Here is an 11,430-nt window from a genome sequence, read left to right as displayed (position 1 = left end):
TAGCTTTATAGTAAGTTTCAAAATCAGTCCTCCAGTCTTGTTCTCCTCCAATATTGTGTTGGCTATTCTGAGTCTTTTACCTCTTCATATTAACTTTAGAATCATTTTATTGATATCTATAAAATAACTTGCTAGAATTTTGACTGGAATTTTAATAAATCTATAGATCAATTTGGAAGGAACTAACATATGCATCAATGACTGATCAACCTGACATATAAAGTCCTAGACTTCTCCCAAACTCAGGACAGTTATGTTGGGCCATCTCAGCTTAGTGCTTCTCATGAGGTTGACTAAGACATTAGGAGGGGCTACAACATAGCTAATTTTTCTTTGTGCTCAATGACACTTACTTGCTCTTCTTTCCAAATGTCTTAATCCATAATATCTACATGTTAATTTCACTTTTTTCCAAGAACACAGTCTGAAACAGAGATTGTTGTATTCAGAGTTAGCTAGGGGAAGGTGGCTGGGTTTCAGCCTTCTCTTTTTGGTCTTGGTCCTTAAACATTACCCTGATTTATCAGCTTCCCAGTACCTTCAAATGAATTTTTAAAATATATTATTCAGCTCTTCTAACTATCATTAGTAAGAGAGCTGGTCAGAATTATCTAATCTGCCATTCCCATCAAAGCATTCCTTTTTTCAGGAAAGCAATTTAAAAGTTAACCCTAATATTATACATTTTTAGATTACACTGTGTATGTTGGTGCCATTGTCAGTAATGAAGTGGATAAAACATAGATCTGATTAACGTCTAATATTCTTATGTATGCCCTCAATAATATTTATGTAGAACATATTTTCATTTTGTTCTAATGTGAATGCATCATTACTTAAAAATAGTATAATTGCTTCTAAAAACAATGTTATGTTTCCAAAAGGAAATCCTGGAAACCTATATTAATAATTTTATATCAAAATTCACATCACAGGTTTAACCTATAGGTTAAAATAAATAAATGAAAAAATAAGTGATTAAATAAATAAATACAGAAATATCTATATCTATATATACACACATACACATACTGTCTCTCTGTATTAATAATTTTCTTCACTTTCACATCTCAGATTTAAAACATTATTTATACTGCCTTCCTTAAGACCCTAATGTAAGTAAAATAGAAACTATTTTCTTTATATTTGCTGCTTCAAGATTTAGTTAGCTGTTTTTCTCACATTCATGTCTAGCAAAATCTAAGTGTAAAAGTAATAATTGCATTTGAGTATATAGTTTGGCTGCATTCTTAAATCTATAAACTCTTTCTATAAAGCTTAATTCCTATTTGAATTGTTAGGCTATTGTTCTTGGGATGAGGTAACTTACAAATTCAGCATTTTGCGTCTTATAGAACTTAGTTTCTCGAGTTTTTTTTTAAGTGTTATGTGTATACTACTGTTTCAGTTTCCTCCAACTGCCTCAATTCCCATACCCTGCCCTTCCATGCACATACCTTATTATATAAAATTCAATTGAAAAAAAAAAAGAAACTTTGTGAGCTGAATTAAAGGAGGGTGACCATGTGATTGTCCTGGAGCACCATATATTTTAATTCACACTTTTTGCAAAAATATTATAAATGTTGAAAATGATCATGTGTAATTTGCCTACCAAACAATAGTGCTTTGTTTATTCTAATGTTGATAGCAGTCATTGATAGTGAAATAGAAATTGCTTTGGATACTGTAACAGGTTAAGAACAGGAACATGGCTTTGTATTTAAGTATGTAATTATAAACATTAAGAAGTTTTGAATATGTTTTCTATATGTTTGTATTTCTCCATATCTACACAAAAAATGGCATTGCATGTTGTCATGTATCACCTTGACTTGTTTAAATAGATATATATGGAGTTTCTTTCCTAGTCCTCAAACAAGGTGGAATTATCCCTTACATATTGACTTCCTGTCACATATTGTAGACCATGGCATCAATATCCAGACTCCGTGACATTTAATAGAAATAATCTGTCATATATTTTCTTTTTTGGTTAAGTTCCAGTGAATAAGTAGTAGTGAATAAACAATGGCACATTCAATAATATAATACATATATTTAATTCATGCAGTTAGGTTTCATAATTTTTGAAGGTCAAAACCACTTATAATAAACTTCAAGAAGTTTATTCTAGAATGACCTAAAAAATACCTTCACTAAGGGAAGACATGTCAAACTCTGTAAATATTTTAATCACACAAAGAAATAACTGCCATGGCAAATGGATGCTAATGCTAACATACACAATGTGGATACATTAAATTTTCAAAATTTTAGATTTTAAAAGTTTTAACTTCAAGACCTGTAATTTGTTAAGTGAGTTTCAACTTTTTCAGTTGAAAATCATTCTCCATAATGATAGGTTATTTTATATTCTCATGTTGGTCCTTGTGTTATAAAGGAAAAACTAAACAGGCTATTAGGTCACAGAACTGAGTTTACATTGCAGGTTTTACTACATCTGTGACCTTGAGTAATTGTTTCTTTTCCTATAAAACAAGGATAGCAGAGTCTGTTATATTTTTTCTAAAAAAGGAGGGACTACAATATAGCTTCATAGGTATGGTCTGTGTCTGTTTGGTAGATGGCTGTGCATTTCCTTATTCATAGGATATTAATTATTAAGGATTATGAATATTTTTTGTATACAGAATGGAGAGCTATTGAGAATTTAAAATAATTCTTTTCCCTAAGTAACTATCAAATTGTGGTCAATAAAACATTGGTAAATGGAATTTTGGGGTAAATAAAATCAATAAATAAGAGAAAAATATTATTACAAATGAGTTGTGAAATAATGAGATCTAAATTAGGATTTTTAAAGATTTTATTTATTTATTTGACAGAGGGCAAGAGGGAGAGAGCACAAGCAGGGGGAGCGGCAGGCAGAGGGAGCGGGAGAAGCAGGCTCCCACTGAGCTGGGAGCCCGATGCGGGGCTTGATCCCAGGACCCAGGGATCACGACCTGAGCCAAAAGCAGATGCTTAGCTTACTGAGCCACCCAGGTGCCCCTAAATTAGGATTTAATAGGAATAGATACTTGAGCAATATACACTGTGGAATTGATGTCTGACTGGACTGGGGTATGGTTGAAAGAGAGACTGTATTTGAAGATAGCTCTGAAATTGCTTTACAGTGAGAACATTTTAAATGATATAAGAAGTAAAAGAGGATAGGGGTGTGGATAGGAAAAGGAACAGTTAAAAATATTCACTCATTCATCACACAAGTATTTATGAAATTCCTAATAGGTGCCAGACATCTTATCAGGCTTTGGGTGTAGACATAGGCAGTACTGCCGATAGCTCTGTCTTCTACCATGTACTCATTGTCTGAAGTGGGCCAGAACAGGACTTAATAGCCATATTTCACAGATATCAGAGATCCAGCATTAAATAACCAACGTCAGTTAGTGACCAGAGGCTTCACTTCTTGCCCCATTCCTATGTTTCCATGCTACATAAGCCTCAGGAAAGAAGCTACAGAAATAGCTGTTATGAACTCTCTTCTAAAGTTTGCTAGTGGGAATATAGAGCCAGATACAATCAGTTTTATAGAATAAAAACATAGCTTACATTGTTAAGATGTAGCATAGTAACTTTTACTTATTATACATATTTTAAGCCTAAATGATTCTTTTATTTGACATTTTCCATATCTATTTTTAAAATATAGAATTGATATCATTTTATGTCAGAAATATAGATTAAAACACATATAGTATGGTGAAAAAAGACATTACATATCAGAATATACATTATGAGTGTTGAAAATGTTTAATTCTTTTTTCTTTTAATTTTAAATTTGAACAAATAAAATAATGTGTGCTAAAGATAATATATGTGTGAGAGTGTTTTGTATTAGTCTGCTCAGGCTGCCATAACAAAGTACCATAGACTGGGTGGCTTATATGACATTTATATTCTCCCAGGTCTTCAGGCTAGAGGTCTAAGATCAAGGTTCTAACTGATTTGGTTTTGGGTTTCTGGTGAGAGCTCTCTTCCTGGCTTGCAGATATGTTCTCATATTGCCTTTCCTTGGTGCATGTGCACAAGTGCATGCACACACACAGAGTGAGAGCTCTGATGTCTCTTTTTACGAGGGCAGTAATCTTATTAGAGCAGGGCCCCACTTTTATGACTCATTTAACCTTAATTACTTCTTTAGAGGTCCCATCTCCAAATACAGCCACACTGAGGTTTAGAGTTTCAACATAGGAATTTGAGGAGGATGAAAACATTCAGCCCATAACATGTCTTGAAAGTGAATAATTGATTTGTGTTGAAGTGATTAATCTACAGTGAGAATTGTTTACTTTAAGCAGTTTCACCATACTGTTCTCCAAATTTCTTCTTGAAATTTCTTTTTCTTTATAGTGTATTATGTATTGATGACTACTAAATCTCATTATTCCTGGAAGAATAGTAAATGGAAAATTGTGTTCTATTTTCTTCATCATAAGATTTTCTTCATCATAAGAAATAAAGCATGTTTTCCTAAACTCAACTCATATTGATAAGTGATTATACTACCCTATAGTGTTGGATGTGCCCATGTACTCATGAATCTTCCCATAGCAATGCAAAATGAAGACATGATTCTTCTTCCTCATGTATCCTTCGATACAGTGGAGACCTGAAAGGCTTACAAGGCAATTAATTATGAGGACAGCAGGCAGCATCAGAACAAATGAAAGAATATATGTTCTCAATGATGCTCATTCTGGAAGTTCAATTATTTTTGTTACGTTTTGTTTTGTGTGTCCAATTGGAGGGGTGCATGGGTAGAAAAGGTAGTAGACATTTAACCGCAGCAAAAACAAATGTAAAATTTGGGTGTTAATTCATTGACAGTCTGAAATCAATGGAAACATTATCAAGAAGGGGACACATAGAAAGCAGAAGTCAGGGGCGCCTGGGTGGCTCAGTTGGTTAAGCGACTGTCTTCAGCTCAGGTCATGATCCTGGAGTCCCAGGATCGAGTCCCGCATCGGGCTCCCTGCTCGGCAGAGAGTCTGCTTCTCCTCTCCCTCTGACCTTCCCCCCATGCTCTCTCTCTCTCTCTCTCTTATTCTCTCTCTGAAATAAATAAATAAAATCTTTTTTAAAAAAAAAAGAAAGCAGAAGTCAAAAAAGAAAAAACAAGGTGCAAAAAAATTTTTAAGTATATATTTACTAAATTGAGAGATAAGAAGCCAAAAGAAAGTTAGGATTAATAGCCAGATGGTAAGTACAGAGATCTGACTTTAACAATAAATTTAATTACCTCTGACAAATGTTCCCAGATTATAGTTTCCCCAGATTCCACTTGTCTCAGAATCAGTCCTGTCAGTAAACATACAAAACTACGGTAATAATAACAGTATAACATGATTGGATTTGGTGCCAAGCGAGGTATTTCCCATTTAACCCCAGACTAAAAGTGACAATTGAGAATAAAAGCCACTATGTATACTACATTCAGGATTGATCAACTCATGAATGTCACCACCCTGCATTAGACCCTCAGTACCTTAGTTTTTCATTTCAGCAGATTTGGTGTTTCAAGCTTCTTCCCATATAAATAATGGGAAAGGTAAGATGCAAAGGCAGGATGTCCTCTGAGGGAGCTCAGTGCTTGGGTAGTCATTTACTTCTTTCATTTTGGGAGGAGGGACAGATTATTGAGTAGTTTCAACTGCCAAACCAAGCTAAGGAAGATTCAAGAAAATCTTTTAAAAATTAGAGTATATTGGATGGAAGGCCAAATTAACATCTAACTCCTTGAGTGACTAGCTGCTGAGTCACCATGCTTATAACCATTCCTTATGGTACAGAAGAGGGAAAGGGCTTACACAAATGATATGCCAGCATATCTAAGTACAAAAGAAAATGCACCCATCTTCAAGCTCATAGTTTATGAAAGGTATGGAATGTGCAGTCTAAATGTGCAATCAAGTTGCAGAAGTGTGTGTAGTACAGGAGTTGCCCCCTGAGATTGGGGGCTTTGGGTTTTCCTATGACAACCACAGCATGGTACAAAAGGTAAAGCATATGAGAAAAAGGCGGTAAGTGGACACCATTTTTATCTGAGAGCAGCTAGAAATTAGAATGGAATGTCTTAATAAGAGACTACAGTTAATGGACCCCAAGCCTTCTATGTAATGAGTGATAATCCCAACAGACTCTACTACAACCTCATTATAACATTCATTTAAGGAATCACATCATGCCAGTCACATGTAAGTACATAAGATAAGCAAGGAAATAATATGTATATTTCTCCTTTTATGCTTCTTTTGAATCATAAAATTGTATCACACCTTAATTATTTGGTTTTGGGAAGGGAAAGCAAGAATGTGTTAGGTCTCCCCTTTACTTTTCCATTGCTGGTTAAGGGGAGGGATAACCTCTCTTCAAAAATATTAGCTTCTCAAATGGGCCAATATTTTATCAATTTAAATCCTTCTTTATATCATGTTAAAGTTCATCATTACCAATTAGGACTTTATTCTTCATGGTGTGTAAATAGGGTGAAGAAAGAGGAAAGGGATAAACAAAGTAATGCCAGCTGCTATAAAAATAACTACACCAAAAAAGGGCAATAAATTCCACCAAGATCCCACAGTCTTCCTAATTGGTAAGGGCTTTTTCCAAAATATGCAGGATTAATGCATCTCTGGCTCCTCCATCCAATGCATGACTTCAGAGTTCTCTGGACTGCTGTGCATAGAGCTAGCTGGCAGAAAAGGAAGTATTATGAGGATTAAATGTGGCAGATATGACTAGAAATCCTGTGAACATTCATGTGCAGATGTGCAGGCTTTGTGTGGGCATAAGTTTTCTTTTTTGTTGTCTGATTTATTTGTGTATAGATGACATACAATGTTACATAAATTTCAGGTGTATAACTAACTAGTGATTTCACAAATTTATACATTATGTTATGTTCACAAGTACAGCTACCATCTGTCCTGTTAACATTACTCTTACAATTGCATTGACTACATTCTTTATGCTATGTCTTTTATTCCTGTAACTTAATTATTCCATAACTGGAAGCCTGTATCTCCCACTTCCCTTCACCCATTTTACCCAACCCCTCATCACGCTCTCCTCTGGCAACCATCAGCTTGGTCTTTGTATTTATAGGTCTGATTCTGCTCTTTGTTTACTCATTTGTGTGTGTGTGTGTGTGTGTGTGTGTGTGTGTGTGTGTGTGTGTGTGTGTGTATCACGTTTTCCTTATCCATTCATCTATTATTGATGGCCACTTAGGTTGCTTCCATGTCTTGGCTATTGTAAATAATATTGCAGTAAACATCGAAGGTGCATATATCTTTTCAAATTAGTGTTTTTGTTTTCTTTGGGCAAATATGCAGTAGTGGAATTACGGGATTATATAGCATTTCTATTTTTAAGTTTTCTGAAGAAACTTCATACTGTTTTCCACAGTGGCTGTACCAATTTACTACATTCCCACAAAGAGTGCACAAGGATCGTTTTTCTCCACATCCTTGCCAGTACTTGTTATTTCTTGTCATTTTGATTTTAGACATTTTAACCAATGTAAGGTGATAGATACCTCATTGTACTTTTGATTTGCATTTCCCTGATGATTAGTGTAGTTGAGCATCTCTTCATGTGTCTGTTAGCCATCTGTATATCTTCTTTGGAAAAATGTCTATTCATTTCTTCTGCCCATTTCTTAATTGGATTATTTGGTTTTTGGGTATTGAGTTATATAACTTTGGATATTAATCCCTTATTAGATATATCATTTACAAATATCTTCTCTCATTCTGTAGGTTGTCTTTTTTGTTGTTGATGGTTTCTTTTGCTGTGCAAAAGTTTTTTATTTTGATGTAGTCCCAATAGTTTATTTTTGCTTTTGTTTGCCTTGCCTTAGGAGACATACCTTGAAAAATGTTGCTATGGCTGATGTCAAAGAAATTACTTCCTGTGCTCTCTTCTAGGATTTTTCTAGTTTCATTTCTCATATTTATGTCTTTAATCAATTTTGAGTTTATTTTTATGTGTAGTATTAGAAAGTTATCTAGTTTCATTCTTTTACATGTAGCTGTCCAATTTTCCCAGCACCAATTATGAATGTTCATAGGAATTCTATTCATAATCACCAAAACTGGAAGTATTCATTAAGTCTTTTGAAAGGTGAATGAAGAAACAAATTGTAGTACATCCATATAGTGGACTACTATTCACCAGTTAAAAGAATGCACTATCAAGTCATGTGAAAACATGGATGAATCTTAAGTTATTTAAGATATGCTAAGTGAAAGAAGTGAGTCTTAGAATGCTATGTACTTTATGATTCCATTTATGAGTTCTGGAATAGGAAATATTGTAGAAACAGAACTAAATCAGTGATTGCCAGGGAAGTATATCTTCTGTCATCAAGTTTTGACATGACTGCCCCTAGTAAGAGACCATGAGCCCAAGGACCCAGCTAAGCTGTACCAGTGTGTCTGACCCACAGAAACTGTGAGATAATAAATGTTTGCGGTTTTAAGGTACTAAAAAGTAGAATAGTAAGTTATGCTCTAAGTAAGACACATCATATATGCTCATATTCCAATGGCTAGAATTAAGTTATATGACCATACCTAAGTACAAAAGAAACTGAAAATTTCAGTCCAATGAAGAGGAGGAAAAGAATCACATGAGCAGCTATTCAGTTTCTTCACTGGTTTGCTTGTTTGGCTTTCTGGCCACTTTATTTCCAGTACAGATTACAGTCACTTTATCCTCAAAGGATTCAATCAGAATGAATTAGAATAATCCAGGTTATGCTCACTAACTAACAAAGGCAATGTCTCAGTGGTTTAAACCCACTTACATTTCTCAGTCACAATACATGCCAACACAGTCCAGTGGAGGGGCTCTAAGGATAGTGGTCATTCAGAGAGCCAGATGGATGGAATCACTCATGTCATATAGTACCCTAATTACTATGGCAAGGATAGGAGAACATGGAACTCATATAACTTCTGCCAACATTTCATTGGCTAAAGTAAAATACATTTGTTTTCTTTTTTTTGAGAGAGAGAGATTGAACATGAGTGCATGGCAGGAAGGGCAGAAGGGGAGGAAGAGAGAAAATCTTAAACAGGTTCCATGACAAGTGCAGAGCCTGATATGGGGCTCAATCTTACAACCCTGAGATCATGACCCCAGCCAAAATCAAAAGTCAGATGTTTAACCAACTGAGCCACCCAGGGACCACTAAAGTAAGGTACTTTTCGTACTAACTTCCAAAGTTGTAGAGATGTGTGTGTCCAAAAGGAGAAATGCAATATATATGTTAGGCCTTATTTACTACTCCGTAAATCCCATCATTATGTTCACCTCAAAGCCCCAAAATATCAAGCAATTGTGAAGTCCTGTGTATCAGGTCACTGTTTATACAGTTCATTAGGTATTGTCAAGTTATACTAAAAAGAAAAGTTATTTTCCCTAATTATCCACTATATAATGGTGAACAAGGAGAAAATGATCACTATAAACACTCTCTTTCAGAAGAGTAGAGATAGGAAATCACACATAGCAATCTCTGTAACAATCATGAAATCCTGCTGGATAACCTTTGTAAAAACTTCCTTTCCTGTAGGTTTGGAAACTTCCTTAATTAGACTTATATTCTACTCTTTGGGAGAAATAGCCTTGTCAAGTCTCTTCAATGTCCTATATGTAGGTGTGTGTATGTTTCCTCATTTTTGTGAAGTCCTACCTCACTTATCATATACTATGTCATCATCTAAAGTGATTATTGGGAAATTTTTTCACTGGGGTCTGCACAACTTTCACAGTTTATAACCTGTTATTGAAAGTTTGTGGACAAAAGAAATAGACAAAGAAATAGACAAAAAGAAATAGACAAAGAAAATTAGAATTTTCTGTCCTTGGTAAAACAATCCCTGCCCACACCCCTAAAAACATAAGCAGGCTTCTGATCTATTTGCTTCTAGAAATGTCTGAGTTCCAGTAATCTGCTCAAAGTTTTTTTTTTTCCCTAGACATAGGTCTTAAGTTGTCTTTATTTCTCAACTTCTTCAAACTATTCATTCTCTTTCAATGTGAAGTTATTTGAAATTATAGGTGTGGGTGTGAAGGAAAGACCCTTATTTTGTACTTTGTCACAGGCTAAGTGACCTTATTTAATGGGAAACTTAATGGACATTTATCACTCGAACAAGTTTTTTTCTTATTTAGTAGATTTTGAGACCAAGAAGCAGCTGGATTTTCCAAACTGGCTAAGCCACACATTTCTGGACTTTATTTATTCTCTTACATTTCTGCCTGAAAACTCAATTCTTCTCTGTGCCTGAGCTCATCTCTCTTGTTTAGTACTGTAGTAAAAACAGAAAATAAATGCCAACACTGTCACTCCATTTCTTCCCAAAAACTTCCCACAGAGCTATGGTCTTATTAGGTCCATGGACTGCTTTCCAAGTTATCAGCCATAACAGTTTTGCCAACTGTGTTATCTCTGCATAAAAAGGATCTTTAGTCTTCTTACTGCTGACATTAATTTCCTTACAGATCACAGCTAAATGGCTTAGCTAATTATATTTATATCACTTACAAAATCACCCAATCATCAAATAATGTTTCTGTTGGTTAAAGAAACTTCTAAAGCCTGAAATAAATGCTCCAACATGTGTAATGGTAAAAACTACACAAAATTACTCTTGCTAATATAACATCCTAAATGCATGTTCCTAGTCTGTACCTTATTCTCTAAAAATCTGTTTATAATTCCCCAGGCAGCCCAGGATATTCAAGCTGATATTTATGCATAAGACTTATCTCTTTTCCACATAAAATACAGTACAGTGCCGTGCGGCTTTTTTCCCACCCATCACCTCTGTGCTGTTGTTAGCAAATACATTGTTTCTGTATGTTATAGCCCCCCAAATATATTATATGCATGTAGTTTTATGCAATTATTAATCCAGTTACAAGAAAAATTTTAAAAATCCTTTGTAATACCAATTTTTATAATTATATAATTACTTTTACTATTACCTTTTGCTTTTTCATGTGAGTTCATATTACTGTCTGGGGTCACTTGCTTTCAGCCTGAAGAGCATCCTTTAGTAGTTCTTGTGAGGCAGATCTGCTAGCAAAAAATTATATCAGGTTTTGTCTATATGGGGATGTCTTTATTTTGTCTTTCATTTTTGAAAGATAGCTTTTCTTGACATATAATTCTATTTGACAAGTTTTCAATTTTTTTGAGCACTTTGAATATCTTGTTCCACTGCTTTGTGTCTTCCATTGTTTCTTTTAAGAAATCAGTTGTTAATCTTAGTAGCATTCACTTGTAAGTGAATCTTGCTACTTTCAAGATATTCTCTTTGTCTTTCAGCATTTTTGCTATGATATTTCTACTTACAGATAACTGTATTTAGCCTACTTGGAGTTTGT

Source organism: Zalophus californianus, chromosome 1 (assembly GCF_009762305.2).
Source record: "Zalophus californianus isolate mZalCal1 chromosome 1, mZalCal1.pri.v2, whole genome shotgun sequence".
NCBI classification, from domain to species: domain Eukaryota; kingdom Metazoa; phylum Chordata; class Mammalia; order Carnivora; family Otariidae; genus Zalophus; species Zalophus californianus.
This window is presented reverse-complemented; position numbering follows the sequence as displayed.